The sequence below is a fragment of the Mycteria americana genome, chromosome 3 (assembly GCF_035582795.1).
Source record: "Mycteria americana isolate JAX WOST 10 ecotype Jacksonville Zoo and Gardens chromosome 3, USCA_MyAme_1.0, whole genome shotgun sequence".
NCBI lineage: Eukaryota > Metazoa > Chordata > Aves > Ciconiiformes > Ciconiidae > Mycteria > Mycteria americana.
Genome location: NC_134367.1, coordinates 117,224,898 through 117,239,431, shown reverse-complemented (window position 1 = coordinate 117,239,431; position 14,534 = coordinate 117,224,898).

Here is a 14,534-nt window from a genome sequence, read left to right as displayed (position 1 = left end):
CCTCTGCAAACTGACCTGATTCACCTTCTCCTTCAGCAGTTTCTGCGACTTGTCGTATAGGACTCTGTCCTGCATTCAGCTGAGATGATAGAGTTCATTTTCTTTAGAGTGGCTGGTGTGGGGCTATGTTTGGGATTTGTGCTGAAAACAGTGTTGATAATACAGGGACGTTTTAGTTGTTGCTGCACTGGTCAAGGACTTTCCAGCTTCCCATACTCTGCCAGGTGCAGAAGAAGCTGGGAGGGGACACAGCCAGGACAGTTGATCCAAACTGACCAAAGGGCTACTCCATACCATATGACGTCATGCTCAGTCTATAAAGGTGGGGAAGAAGAAGGAAGGGGGGCACATTTGGAGTGATGGCGTTTGTCTTCCCAAGTCACCGTTACGCGTGATGGAGCCCTGCTTTCCTGGAGATGGCTGAACACCTGCCTGCCCACGGGAAGGAGTGAATGAATTCCTTGCTTTGCTTTGCTTGCGTGCACAGCTTTTGCTTTACTTATTGAACTGTCTTTATCTCAACCCACGAGTTTTCTCACTTTCTCACTTTCTGATTCTCTCCCCCATCCCACCGGAGGGGAGCGAGCGAGCGGCTGCGTGGTGCTTAGTTGCTGGCTGGGGCTAAACCACAACAGGCTCCATACAGTAGCCTTCCACCTCCGATGCTTTCCTACAAGATGACGGGATCCATCAGTGAACAGAGTATATTGCTTCTCATTTTCTGGTAGTTTATGATACGATGGGGCCTCTTCAGCATGCGTCACCTCCTCCTCTGGCGATATTCCAAAATCTTTGCCTTCTGGCCAGTCCATGATCACTTCCAAGATTCCTGGCTGACTGGGGTTTCCTATTCGAGCCCATTGTGTGATTAGTGTGACCCGCTTACTCCATGTAGCATGATGTGTAGAGGGGACCCTCCCTTTGAACATCCAGCCCAGCACCGGCAGTCGGGGTGCCAAGGGGAGTTGTGCTTCAGTACCAACCACTTCTGAAGCAGCTCGAACCCCTTCATAGGCCGCCAATATCTCTCTTTCCGTTGGAGTATAGCAGGCCTCGGATCTTCTGTATCCCCGACTCCAAAACCCTAAGGGTCGACCTCGACTCTCCCCTGGTGCTTTCTGCCGGAGGCTCCAGGTAGGGCCATTCTCCCCGGCTGCCGTGTAGGGCACATTTTCGACATCTTGTCCTGCCTGGATTGGCCCAAGGGCTACTGCATGAACTGTTTACTTTGTTTAATTTGTTCAAAGGCTTGTCCTTGCTCAGGGCCCCATTTGAAATCGTTCTTCTTCCGGGTCACTTGGTAGAGAGGGCTTACCATCAGACTGTAATTTGGAATAGGCATTCTCCAAAAACCCACAATGCCTAAGAAAGCTTGTGTTTCCTTTTTGCTACTTGGTGGAGACTTGGCTGTTGTTTTGTTGATCACATCCATTGGGATCTGGCAATGCCCATCGGGCCATTTTATTCCAAAGAACTGGATCTCCCGTGCAGGTCCCTTGGCCTTACTTTGTTTTATGGCAAAACCGGCTTTCAGGAGGATTTGGACTATTTTCTTCCCTTTCTCAAAAACTTCTGCTGCTGTATTGCCCCACACGCTGATGTCATCAAGGTATTGCAGGTGTTCTGGAGCCTCACCCTGTTCCAAGTGCCATCTGGGTCACTCCACGGCAAATGGTAGGACTGTTTCCACCCCTGGGGCAGTCGATTCCGAGGGTACTGAACACCAAGTGAAAGCAAACTGTGGCCTGTGCTCCACTGCCAAAGGGATTGAGAAAAATGCCTTAGCGATATCGGTTGTGGCATACCACTTGGCTGCCTTTGACTCCAGTTTGTATTGAAGTTCTAGCATGTCTGGCAGGGCAGCACTCAGCGGTGGCGTGACCTCATTCAGGCCACGATAGTCTACTGTTAGTCTCCACTCTCCATTAGACTTTTGCACTGGCCATATGGGACTGTTAAAGGGTGAGCGAGTCTTACTGATCACTCCTTGGGTCTCCAGTCGACGAGTCAGCTTACGGATGGGAATCAGGGAGTCCCGGTTGGTGCGATATTGCCTCCGGTGCACTGTTGTGGTGGCGATCGGCACCTGTTGTTCTTCAACCCTCAGCAACCCCACAACAGAAGGGTCCTCTGAGAGACCAGGCAAGGTAGACAGCTGTTTAATTTCCTCCGTCTCCAAGGCAGCTATACCAAAAGCCCACCGGTACCCTTTTGGGTCCTTGAAATACCCTCTCCTGAGGTAGTCTACGCCAAGGATGCACGGAGCCTCCGGGCCAGTCACAATGGGGTGCTTTTGCCACTCATTCCCAGTTCGGCTCACTTCAGCCTCCAATACAGTTAACTGCTGGGATCCCCCTGTCTCTCCAGAAATACAGATGGGTTCTGCCCCTGTGTGATGATAGCTTGATAATGATGATAGCATTAGGCTACGTTGTGCACTGGTGTCTACTACAGCCTTATACTTCTGTGGGTCTCATGTGACAGGCCATAGAATCCACACAGTCCAGTAAACCCGCTTGTCCCTTTCCTCCACCTGGCTGGAAGCAGGGCCCCTCTAGTTCTGGTCACAGTATTCGTTACCCGCTTCCTCATATTCTTTCCATGGTCACGCAGGTAAAACCATAGGGTGCCCCGTGCTGTGTACCCTCTATATCCTCTCTCTTGAGCAGAAGAACGTTAATGCCTAATAGCTGAGATACTGGTCCAGGTGGAGAGGAGGACCTATCCTCTTTGAGTTGCTGGACCTCCCAGGACAGTTTCTCCGCAGCCGAGACGAGGGAGGAAGAGAGACTTTCGTCGTATTGCCGGAGTTGGCCAGCCAATTCATCCACCATGTGTCCCACTCTGTCTTTCTGGGTCATTACTGCCAATGGGTTGGCATACGACGACAGTGCACTCCGTACAAGCTTCCACCACGTGGGTTGTGTGCACTTGACTTCATCTGGATCTTTGGATAACTACTTGTTGTCCAGGTCATCATAAATCACCTCCAGCTCAGCTAATTCCCTCAGGTACTGGATACCTCTCTCCAGGGTGGTCCACTTGCCTGGATGACATACAACAACTTCCTTGAAGGGATACATTTCCTTCATGCTTGACAGGAGTCACCTCCAGAGGCTGAGGACTTGTGCCCCTTTTGCGATCGCTTTGTCAATGCCCCCTTCCCTAGAAAGGGATCCCAGCTGCTTGGCTTCCTTAACCTCTAATTCCAGGCTACTGGCCCCGTTATCCCAGCATCGGAGCAACCAGGTGACAATGTCCTTGCCTGGACAACGGCTGAAATCCTTTCGCATATCTCACAGCTCGCTCAGGGATAGAGACTGGGTGGTTAGTGCCGTGTTTATGAGTTCTTCCTCTCCCTCTGAGGAAGAGGAGGAACCCTCCCGACGAGTCCTTCCTCAGGGGGGAAGCGGGGAATTCTTCCTCTTCCTCCTCCTGTTCTCGTGATGGCCCTGCTTTAGAGTAGTCTGCCTCCTCACTGCCAGGGCAGTATGCTTCTTCCTCCTGCTCCCTCTTCGGAGAAAGTTCTTCACCCCTTACTAAATGAGCTGACTTTTGCTTCCAAGATTTCTTCTTGTGTATGGAGGCAAGTGATACCAGTATGGGTTGGTTCTCTGGTTCAGCTGCAGTGCCTGTCACCGGGGTTTGAGTAGCCGCAGTGCCTGCTGCCGGGCTTGGAGTAGCCGCAGTATTCTTAAATAGTTGTTTAACCCGAAGCAGGACCTGACACACACATTCAGGAGACACAGCAATAGGACCATGCTGGTTTGAACATCACAAGGGTATTCAAAATTCTCAAGAGCTATTGTAATTAGCCTGGAGAGGAAGGGTCAGATCTGTCGTTATCTCAACCCTTCGTGCCCCATGTTGGGCGCCACAAAAGGACTGTTGTGGTTTAACCCCAGTTGTCAACTAAGCACCACACAGTCGCTCGCTCGCTCACCCTCTCCCCCCCACCCCTGGTGGGATGGGGGAGAGAATCGGGGAAAAAAGTAGTAAAACCCATGGGTTGAGATAAAGACAGTTTAATAGGACAACAGAGGAAGAGAAAATACTACTACTAACAATAATGACAATAGAACGTACAAAACAAGCGATGCACCATGCAATTGCTCACCACCCACTGACTGATGCCCAGCCTGGCCCCGAGCAGCGATCGCTACCCCCCCGGCCAACTCCCCCAGTGTATATACTGAGCATGATGTCATACGGTATGGAATAGCCCTTTGGCCAGCTTGGGTCAGCTGTCCTGGCTGTGCCCCCTCCCAGCTTCTTGTGCACCTGGCAGAGCATGGGAAGCTGGAAAGTCCTTGACTAGTGTAAGCACTACTTAGCAACAACTGAAACATCAGTGTGTTATCAACACTATCCTCATACTCAATCCAAAACACAGCACTAGGCCAGCTACTAGGAAGAAAATTAACTCTATCCCAGCCAAAACCAGGACAGGTATCCATCACACCCCTTCACAGCCCCACCAACATTTGCAGTCTGTGTTTCCTCTACCACCTCACCCGCTCCCTCACCCTAGACAGAGTCCAGGTCCAAAACGGACACCCACCACCTAGGGAGTCTCCCACACAGATGTAGCTGGGACTGAAAGCTGTTGGCTGCCCTCACCTTCCCTCGGCAGCCCCTTCACAGCCCCATCAACACTGGGGCTCTGTACTTGCTCTACCACCTAACCCTCACCCTCACCTACCCCTCAGGCCTCTTTGAGCACCGCTGGCGCGTGTCGGGCATGTCCTGCCAGGGCTGCCCAGGGACACTGCAGGTGCTCATTGTCCTTGCAATGCTTTAGAGCACGTCCTAGCGATGCCTGTTTTTCAGACAGGTTTGGTACTCCGAACCACCTGGGCTCGGGCACATGCCAGAGGATCCTTCTCTTTCTGGTCATGTTCTTGTGCATGTTGTATAAAATAAGGTGGGGAGGTCCCTAAAGAGGGGACCACCCCCCTCACTTAATCTGCTTGTTAAAAGCATTTGCCCAGTTTTTCTGATTTTGCACCCTCCTCCAGCCACCTGCCCCACCGCTTCCTCTGTAAGGGAAAGTTTTCCCACTGTCTTCCTTTCTTGCACTTGATGCCCCCAGTCTCTCTGTGTCCCTTGGATTCAGAGCAGGTGTTTCTTCTTTTCCTCCCTGCAGAGCTCTCCCCATTTCCTCCTGCCTGCCAGCCTGCTGCAAAATGAACCCATCACGCTCCCAGCCAGAAGGAACTGCACCAACGGTGCAGATGCCACCATTATTCCAACGTAGCTGGCTCATGTAGCCTTGCCACCACACTCAGTGCTGCCCAGGGCACCCCATTCCTGCCCTAGGGCTGGCACACCAGCTGCTGCAGTCACAGAGAGCAAAGCAACAATGAATGAGAGCAAAGCCACAATGCAATAGCAGCTGTGAGGAGGCTGGCTGGAGGCTCTGGGCCAGAGCTGACAGTGGCCATTACTGGAGCCACATGTGCCAGGCATGTGGGGCTGGGAACAAGGCAGTCCTACCTCCTGCTCCAGACCCTGCACCAAAGCCTTGTGCATGGGAGCAGCTGCGGAAGAGCAAGCACCATATACAGGGCCTGGCCAAAATGGGCACTTCTTCCATGGGTCACCCATCCACAGCAATGTGCATTGCCACATTGCTCTTTTTATTTTCCTGATGTTTCATGTCTTTGGTCTTAGCCTCCAGAGTTGTATGGTTTTACTGGTTTTACCAAGCGAGCGTGTTAAAGTGCGCCATATAATGATGAGAGGAATGACTCACTCCCATGGACTCCGGACTAAAACAAAGCAAAAAAAGCAAGCCAAATGGCTTGGGAAATCTCATTGCTTTAGGTCATTTTTCTTACCTTGGCATAGCCAATCTCCTTCTGAGACAATGGAAGTGGTTTGCTCTGCAATTCGACTGTCCTTGTCTTGGGATGCATCTCCATCTGTGAGACATTTCTCAGCCCTGCTCTTTGCCAGTAGCTGGCATGTCCTGGCTTGCTCTGGCTGCCAGCTGCCCTTGTGTCTGCTGCTGTGGCCAGCTCATATGGGTGGGGGACAAGCTGACTTACTATGCAAATAGAGGGGATGAGAGGCTGCCCAGCCTGGATGGGTACGGGTTTTCCCTACTGCCCTCAGATGTAAGCCAGTGCCACCCACCACCGCCCAAGGACTTGCCCTGCGTGCTCACCTTGTGTAGAGACAGCTCTGCTCAAAATGCCTCAGGGCTGCCCGCATCTCCTGAAAACCTCCTGTGCGGCTCCCATCAGCCACCAAGTGACCCCTGGTCACAGGGTTTGGCCACACCTGTGCCATTCACAGCTGTCTTCACCTGCCAGCAGGAAGGAAAGAAGGAAGGAGGGAGGGAGGGGAGGAAAGGAGGCTGCATTTGGCAGCTACCTCCGGCAGCTAGAGCCACAGCAGCTGACAGTCACCGTGGGAGAGACTTGCAATGTCCTCGTCAACTTCCACCACTTCTTTGCCCAGTGGCCTGGCTGTCCTGACAACTTTACCAGATGTGCTCTTTATTCCTGAAATCGTGAGTGCTGGCTTTTCCCTGGGGAGGGCAGATGCTGCTTGTGGGGCATCCAGCACACTTTGTGCTGCAGGTGTCTGAGGGATGAGACCTGACAAAAAGTACATGGTTCAGGAACCCTGCCAGCTCCCTGAGCCACAAGGGTCTGGAGGCAGCCCCTGATGCCTAGCTCACTCTCAAAGAAAACCACAAGCCCTGAGCTGGGGGCCCTGAAGCTCTCCTTTAGTCTGCAGGGCATTTCTGTGGTGCCTCTGAAAACCTTTTGTAATTTCCTGCCTAACGAAGTTGAAGGGGTTTCTGGTGGGTTTAAACTAGGTTGCCAAATTGAGCCAATTAATTAATTGGAAGATGATTTTGGCAGCTGATACAGGCAGAGGATAAACTGCTTGCTTAAAGCAGGGGGTAAAGGCTAGCTGAGGTAATTGTTTGCAGCAGCAAAGAGCCTAGGCTGCCAAAGCTGTACTGCTCAGCTGCAATGTTCCTGAGCTGGAGGTGCAGAGTGCTGGACCTGGGTGTGTGGAAAACAGTGGGTGAGCAAAGAGTGAACAAACACCTTGTAACTTCTTCCTATTTGTAATTTCATTGAGCAGGAGAAGGTCATAATCTTAATGGGTTTGGCACAGGTGATTCAAAGCAGTTGCTGTGAGCACTGGCTAGAAGATGGAAAGTTTCAACTAGAACCTTTTTCCTGTGTCCTCTGCCCCTGCCCATGAAACCTGCTTTTCTCACAACAGTTTGAGAGACTTTCTCCAAAGCCTGAGCACTTTCATCCAGCATTGAGGGGTTTGGTGAGTGTGGTAGGATGGCACTGGGATTACTTCATGCTAAAAACTTCTGCTTTGCCATCTGGGACCAAATCCTTCCCTATCACCCAACTCAGTCCCCACTCCTGGGATTTACAGCATTCACTTCATTCTCCTAGTGATAGCAGTCAAGCAAAGAGGAACTGGGTTAAAGAAGGCATTACCGATGTGTGCAGAAAGGCTTTGCTTCAGCTCCTCCAAATATGCTCTGGGGATTTGGTCTCTGTGCCCAGGCCCTGAGAGCAAGGTCCAGGTTTCCTGCAGCTGCATGAAGGAGGGTGCAAAGTCCCTGTGGAGGTTCTGGCTGGACAGACATCTGCCAGCCACCCCTGCCACTGGGTTGTGTTAGTCCAGGTGCTGAGTGTGCTGTTGGCCTCGGCATGCTCACGGTACCGGCTGTGCCTTGAACTGTTTGTTTGTAATTCCTGTCTCCAGGGGATTTGGCAAGGCAGCTTGCTTAATGAGACAAAAATAAGCACCCTATCCTTTGGTTTGGGTAAGATCTGGAAATGTGCATCCTAAAGGCTCAGGAACTACCCGGGAAAGACAAATGCTGCACAACTGGATTTCTCTATCTCCAGAGGTGTATGACTCTAGGTGCAGCAGCTGTATTATCTCTGCTGTGTACAAAGGAGACGGCTGCCTTGAATCACAGCATCAGAAGGGTAAAGAGTTTCTCAGTCCTTAGTGGAATCTGAGGTTGCCTGCAGTGGGTTAATAGGGTAAGTACAAAAAAAAAAAAAATTTGGCAATTCAAATGCTAAGACAGTTGTGAAAATGCCAGAAGGTCCTGCCTGCAACTCAGATGATTGCCACATCTGGATGTGCTGATGAAGAACTACCATTTTTATTCTGTGAGGCTGAGTTTAATTCTTGTAATCTATTTTATTTGAAGAGCTCTCTGCATGTATGGACAGCGAGGCCTATGTGGAAAAGCTGACACAAGCTCAAAACAGATAGGTTTGCTGTGTAAGAGGCTATTTAAAAGATAAGTTTTTCTTAGACTGCTGTCCCCAACCTGCTGCGGGTTGTTATTGAAAGCCTCTTGACTCTTTCCCCATTTTTATGAGTCTGCTGAACAGCAGCACCACAAAACCAAAGTCAGTAATCAAACCATGTCAAACATGCTTGCCTGAGTGAGAAATCACATCCTGCAGAAAGGAGAGATGGAGAGTGGTAAGAAATGAGAAGTGATACTCCTTCCCCCAACCTCATACCTCACCCCAGTTTTGTCGCGTTTTAATGGAGCAACTGTAAGGTTTTCTCCAGGATCTTAAGCTGCAATGCACACATGGTGTCACCACATGAATTATTGCAGAGACTGGATTAATGTTCAAGTGTCAGTCTTTGGTTGTTACAAGAGGCACCAAAACAGCAGCACTTTGGACCACCTGCTTTCACTCAGGTATTTGCAAGGTCTCTACCACATCATTGATTTAATGTACCAATTTGCTTAATGTAACCAATGAACTTTCTGACAACTGTGGGGTGGCACAAATGATGTGACATTTTCTGAGTATCGTAAATCGGAAACTTTTTTTCCACTTGCAAAATGCCTCCAAGGAAATGGAAATGCCAGGATTTGTACGAGCCGGCCCTTGAACGCTGGCAAAGGCTGGCCTGGGATACACTAGCAACCAGAATGGTCTTAGAGTCAGTGAGGCTCTCTTACCTCTGGAGACTTGCCTGCAAATCCAAGACCAGTCGGTGATGAGGGATAGCTCCCCACAGCAGCACCGATCTCCGCACAGTGTGGGTTCAGCTGAGGAGCTCTTCATCATAGGATGCTGCATAGACTACACTTTGCACAGGTTCAAGAAACAACTGGGCTGACTTGTAGCAGAGAAAAGCTGCTGAGTGCATTTTAGCGCAAAGACACCACTTGCAGCTCAGACACTCTGCAGCATTGGACATCGTGCTCTCATTCTCTTGTGTAGGAATCTGCTGGTGGAGAAAGGATGGAGCCTAGATATAGCTGTCCTTGTGTTCCCCACCCCACCAGAAAACCCACAGCAACCTCCCAAGGCTGGCTGAGAAGAATGGGGTCCCACCTGCCACTGAACCAGCAGCTGGTGCCTTGCACAGCTCCAGTGTAGCCAATGAAGGATGACCCAAATAGCTGGAAGAGCAATACAAGCCCCCCCCCTTTACAGGAGGAGCTGGGAGCCTCAACCTTATTTCGCCTACCTCAGAGAGGAAAACTGGCCATATTACCTCTCTTCAACCTGTTCTCTCTCCTTTCAGGGTGATGTTTGCACGTGGCCTTCATTCTGGGGGTCACTGTCACTGGGGTTTGGGTACCCACAGTGCCTGTCGCAGGCTTGGAGTAAGCGCAATGCTTGTCGCCGGGGTCTGAGTAGCCACAGTGCCTGTCACCAGGGTCTGAGTAGCCACAGTGCCTGCTGCCGGGCTTGGAGTAGCCGCAGTATTCTTAAATAGTTGTTTAACCCGAAGCAGGACCTGACACACACATTCAGGAGACACAGCAATAGGACCATGCTGGTTTGAACATCACAAGGGTATTCAAAATTCTCAAGAGCTATTGTAATTAGCCTGGAGAGGAAGGGGAATGATGCAGCCCTCAATTCTAAAGAAGCTGCACTGGCCACAGCCCTTGGTGATAAGAAAATTCTGGAGAGAGAAATCAAGGATTTGAAAGATGAAGTTGTACAGCTTGAAGCTTCTTTAAGTGCTGCCAAGGAACAGCTTGCACATGAAACCTTAGGGAAGGTGGATCTTGAAAACCCTTGTCAGAGTCTCACCGAGGACTTGGAATTCCATAAAAATATGTATGAGGAGGAAATCAATGAAACAAGAAGGAAACGTGATTCTGGGAAGATGGAGGTAGGTGTCTCTCCCACAGGTTGGCTCTCTGAGGAGAAAAAGTAAAAAGTGTAATTATTAATAATTTTCGAGAGATGGCTCCCGAAGTACAGAGGTGATGGCAATGCTGAGTACAAATACAGGACTGATCTCACAACCAACAATTTTATCATAGCATAAGCCAGCGTTACACAGTACAGCAAAGCGATAACCTTAATCCACCTCCCAGAGGTGATAAACAGTATATACGGCAAGTAAGGTTGAAAGGGTTAAATCCCTGACTAAGACCTTACTGTGATACACAGACTTGCATTTCTTTTTAGTTTCACTCGCATCCTTGTTCTCTTTCCCTGCAAAGATAGTTTTGGTTACCTGCTGAGCAGAGTTGGTGGTGGGACATTTCCTGGAACTTCATACCTGATAGGACTAAACAGGCCTTGAGCAAGCTAGGCTTCCTAATTAAATCACTGATAACAGGAACTCAGAAGGTTTGTGCCGAAGATAAGCACCAAAGAACTAGTTTAAATCGACCCCCTAATGACATTCCGAGGCTGAAGGACTGATGAGCTAATTCAATGACTATTTATGGACAAAGGAAGCCCAAAGTTCAACTAGTGGACAACATGAGGAAGACTATGGAAGACCACCGGGAGGGTGAAAACACCCTAACCCTAATTTTACTCTGCATGCTTGGACTACGTAAATGAATTCCAGGAACTCATCACCATAAAACCGCCCTTTTCAGGAAATCTGATGAATATGTATGATTTTTCTGTATATGAACTGATGTGTTGTGCTAACCTGGCACAGCACTTGTGGCGGACCGATCCCCAGCGCTGCAAGGAAGAATACCTGCTCAATAGTCATCCCGACTACTGAGTCCTGATTTCGGCTTTTCACGGCAACAAGGTGTTACGTAAATACAACTCTGAGAACAAATACAACAACTCCGAGAGCAAGCACATCAACATTGTGACCAGCGACTACTACATTAATATCACGAATGCTTATGACAAATCTGTTTTAACACGCTCGGGTCAGATCTGTCGTTATCTCAACCCTTCGTGCCCCATGTTGGGCGCCACAAAAGGACTGTTGTGGTTTAACCCCAGTTGTCAACTAAGCACCACACAGTCGCTCGCTCGCTCGCTCACCCTCTCCCCCCCACCCCTGGTGGGATGGGGGAGAGAATCGGGGAAAAAAGTAGTAAAACCCATGGGTTGAGATAAAGACAGTTTAATAGGACAACAGAGGAAGAGAAAATACTACTACTAACAATAATGACAATAGAACGTACAAAACAAGCGATGCACCATGCAATTGCTCACCACCCACTGACCGATGCCCAGCCTGGCCCCGAGCAGCGATCGCTACCCCCCCGGCCAACTCCCCCAGTGTATATACTGAGCATGATGTCATACGGTATGGAATAGCCCTTTGGCCAGCTTGGGTCAGCTGTCCTGGCTGTGCCCCCTCCCAGCTTCTTGTGCACCTGGCAGAGCATGGGAAGCTGGAAAGTCCTTGACTAGTGTAAGCACTACTTAGCAACAACTGAAACATCAGTGTGTTATCAACACTATCCTCATACTCAATCCAAAACACAGCACTAGGCCAGCTACTAGGAAGAAAATTAACTCTATCCCAGCCAAAACCAGGACAGCATCCACCCCTTATTCTATACCATCTACATCATGCCCAGGTTCTCCGCCTTCCAAATACATTCCAATTAATCACCACCACTTGTCCTGTCTTTTGATATATACACACAGATATAATTCCCTTAGTCTATGGGCCATCCCTCTCAAACGTCCGTTGCGTTCCTTTAGTCCATGACTTTGAGCTCCATCTGTCATAACAGTCTTTCAGGGCAGGAGAGATGGTGCGTGGTGTTGGATTGTTGCTTGCTGAAGCCAGGTCTGGTTCCATCACCACTGCCCTTTGCTCGGTTTCATCAAAGTTCATTCTTCATTAATCTGTGTGATTCTTACTGTAATACCATTGATATGGCATACAGCAACCATAGAAGTGATGACATACAGTATTATATAGTGATTAACATCATACAATTCAGTTCATTGGCTATTTTCACCCAAAACCAAATCCCCTTGAGGTATTACACATCGGACTTCCCCATCCTTCCGCATCGCCCACCAAGCGCACCCAGGTCCTTGAGCAAAAGCAGTCCCACAAATGGGTTTACCTTTGCCTGAGGCAGGAATAATCCAGACAGTCTTCCCCAGCATATTTTTATGTGCACCAAAGGGACTTTATCCCCTTCTACAGTACGTAAAAGTTTTGATTGGGCAGGGCCAGCCTGATTGGCAGATCCCCTAGACTTGACTAACCAGGTGGCTTTTGCTAAAAGTGTATCCCAATGTCTGGATGTCCCAGCACCCATTGCTCTCAGTGCAGTCTTTAACAGTCCATTGCATCGTTCGATTTTCCCCCGGAGGCTAGTGCATGGTAGGGGATGTGGTATACCCACTCACTGCCGTGCTCTTTGGCCCAGGTGTCTATGAGGTTGTTTCGGAAATGAGTCCTGTTGTCTGACTCAATTCTTTCTGGGGTGCCATGTCGCCATCGGACTTGCTTTTCAAGGCCCAGGAGAGCGTTCCAGGCGGTGGCATGGGGCACGGGATATGTTTCCAGCCATCCAGTGGCTGCTTCCACCACTGTAAGCGCATGGCGCTTGCCTTGGCAGGTTTGTGGGAGTGTGATATGATCAATCCGCCAGGCCTGCCCGTATTTATATTTCAGCCATCGTCCTCCATACCTCAGAGGCTTTAACCGCTTGGCTTGCTTGATTGCAGCGCATGTCTCTCATTCATGGATAAGCTGTGCAATAGTGTCCATGGTCAAGTCCAGCCCTCGATCACGAGCCCATCTGTATGTTACATCTCTTCCTTGATGGCCTGAGGTGTCATGGGCCCACTGAGCTATAAATAATTCACCCTTATGTTGCCAGTCCAGATCCACCTGAGCCACTTCAATCTGAGCAGCCTGACGCACCTGCTGGTTGTTTTGATGTTCTTCAGTGGCCCGCCTCTTGGGTACGTGAGCATCTACGTGATGTACTTTTACAACCAGGTTCTCTACCCGGGCAGCAATATCTTGCCACAATGCAGCAGCCCAGATGGGTTTGCCTCTGCGCTGCCAGTTACTCTGCTTCCCTTGCTGCAACCACCCCCATAAGGCATTTGCCACCATCCATGAGTCAGTAGAGAGACAGAGCACTGGCCACTTTTCTCGTTCAGCAATATCTAAAGGCGGCTGGATGCCTTTAACCTCTGCAAACTGACCTGATTCACCTTCTCCTTCAGCAGTTTCTGCGACTTGTCGTATAGGACTCTGTCCTGCATTCAGCTGAGATGATAGAGTTCATTTTCTTTAGAGTGGCTGGTGTGGGGCTATGTTTGGGATTTGTGCTGAAAACAGTGTTGATAATACAGGGACGTTTTAGTTGTTGCTGCACTGGTCAAGGACTTTCCAGCTTCCCATACTCTGCCAGGTGCAGAAGAAGCTGGGAGGGGACACAGCCAGGACAGTTGATCCAAACTGACCAAAGGGCTACTCCATACCATATGACGTCATGCTCAGTCTATAAAGGTGGGGAAGAAGAAGGAAGGGGGGCACATTTGGAGTGATGGCGTTTGTCTTCCCAAGTCACCGTTACGCGTGATGGAGCCCTGCTTTCCTGGAGATGGCTGAACACCTGCCTGCCCACGGGAAGGAGTGAATGAATTCCTTGCTTTGCTTTGCTTGCGTGCACAGCTTTTGCTTTACTTATTGAACTGTCTTTATCTCAACCCACGAGTTTTCTCACTTTCTCACTTTCTGATTCTCTCCCCCATCCCACCGGAGGGGAGCGAGCGAGCGGCTGCGTGGTGCTTAGTTGCTGGCTGGGGCTAAACCACAACAGGCTCCATACAGTAGCCTTCCACCTCCGATGCTTTCCTACAAGATGACGGGATCCATCAGTGAACAGAGTATATTGCTTCTCATTTTCTGGTAGTTTATGATACGATGGGGCCTCTTCAGCATGCGTCACCTCCTCCTCTGGCGATATTCCAAAATCTTTGCCTTCTGGCCAGTCCATGATCACTTCCAAGATTCCTGGCTGACTGGGGTTTCCTATTCGAGCCCATTGTGTGATTAGTGTGACCCGCTTACTCCATGTAGCATGATGTGTAGAGGGGACCCTCCCTTTGAACATCCAGCCCAGCACCGGCAGTCGGGGTGCCAAGGGGAGTTGTGCTTCAGTACCAACCACTTCTGAAGCAGCTCGAACCCCTTCATAGGCCGCCAATATCTCTCTTTCCGTTGGAGTATAGCAGGCCTCGGATCTTCTGTATCCCCGACTCCAAAACCCTAAGGGTCGACCTCGACTCTCCCCT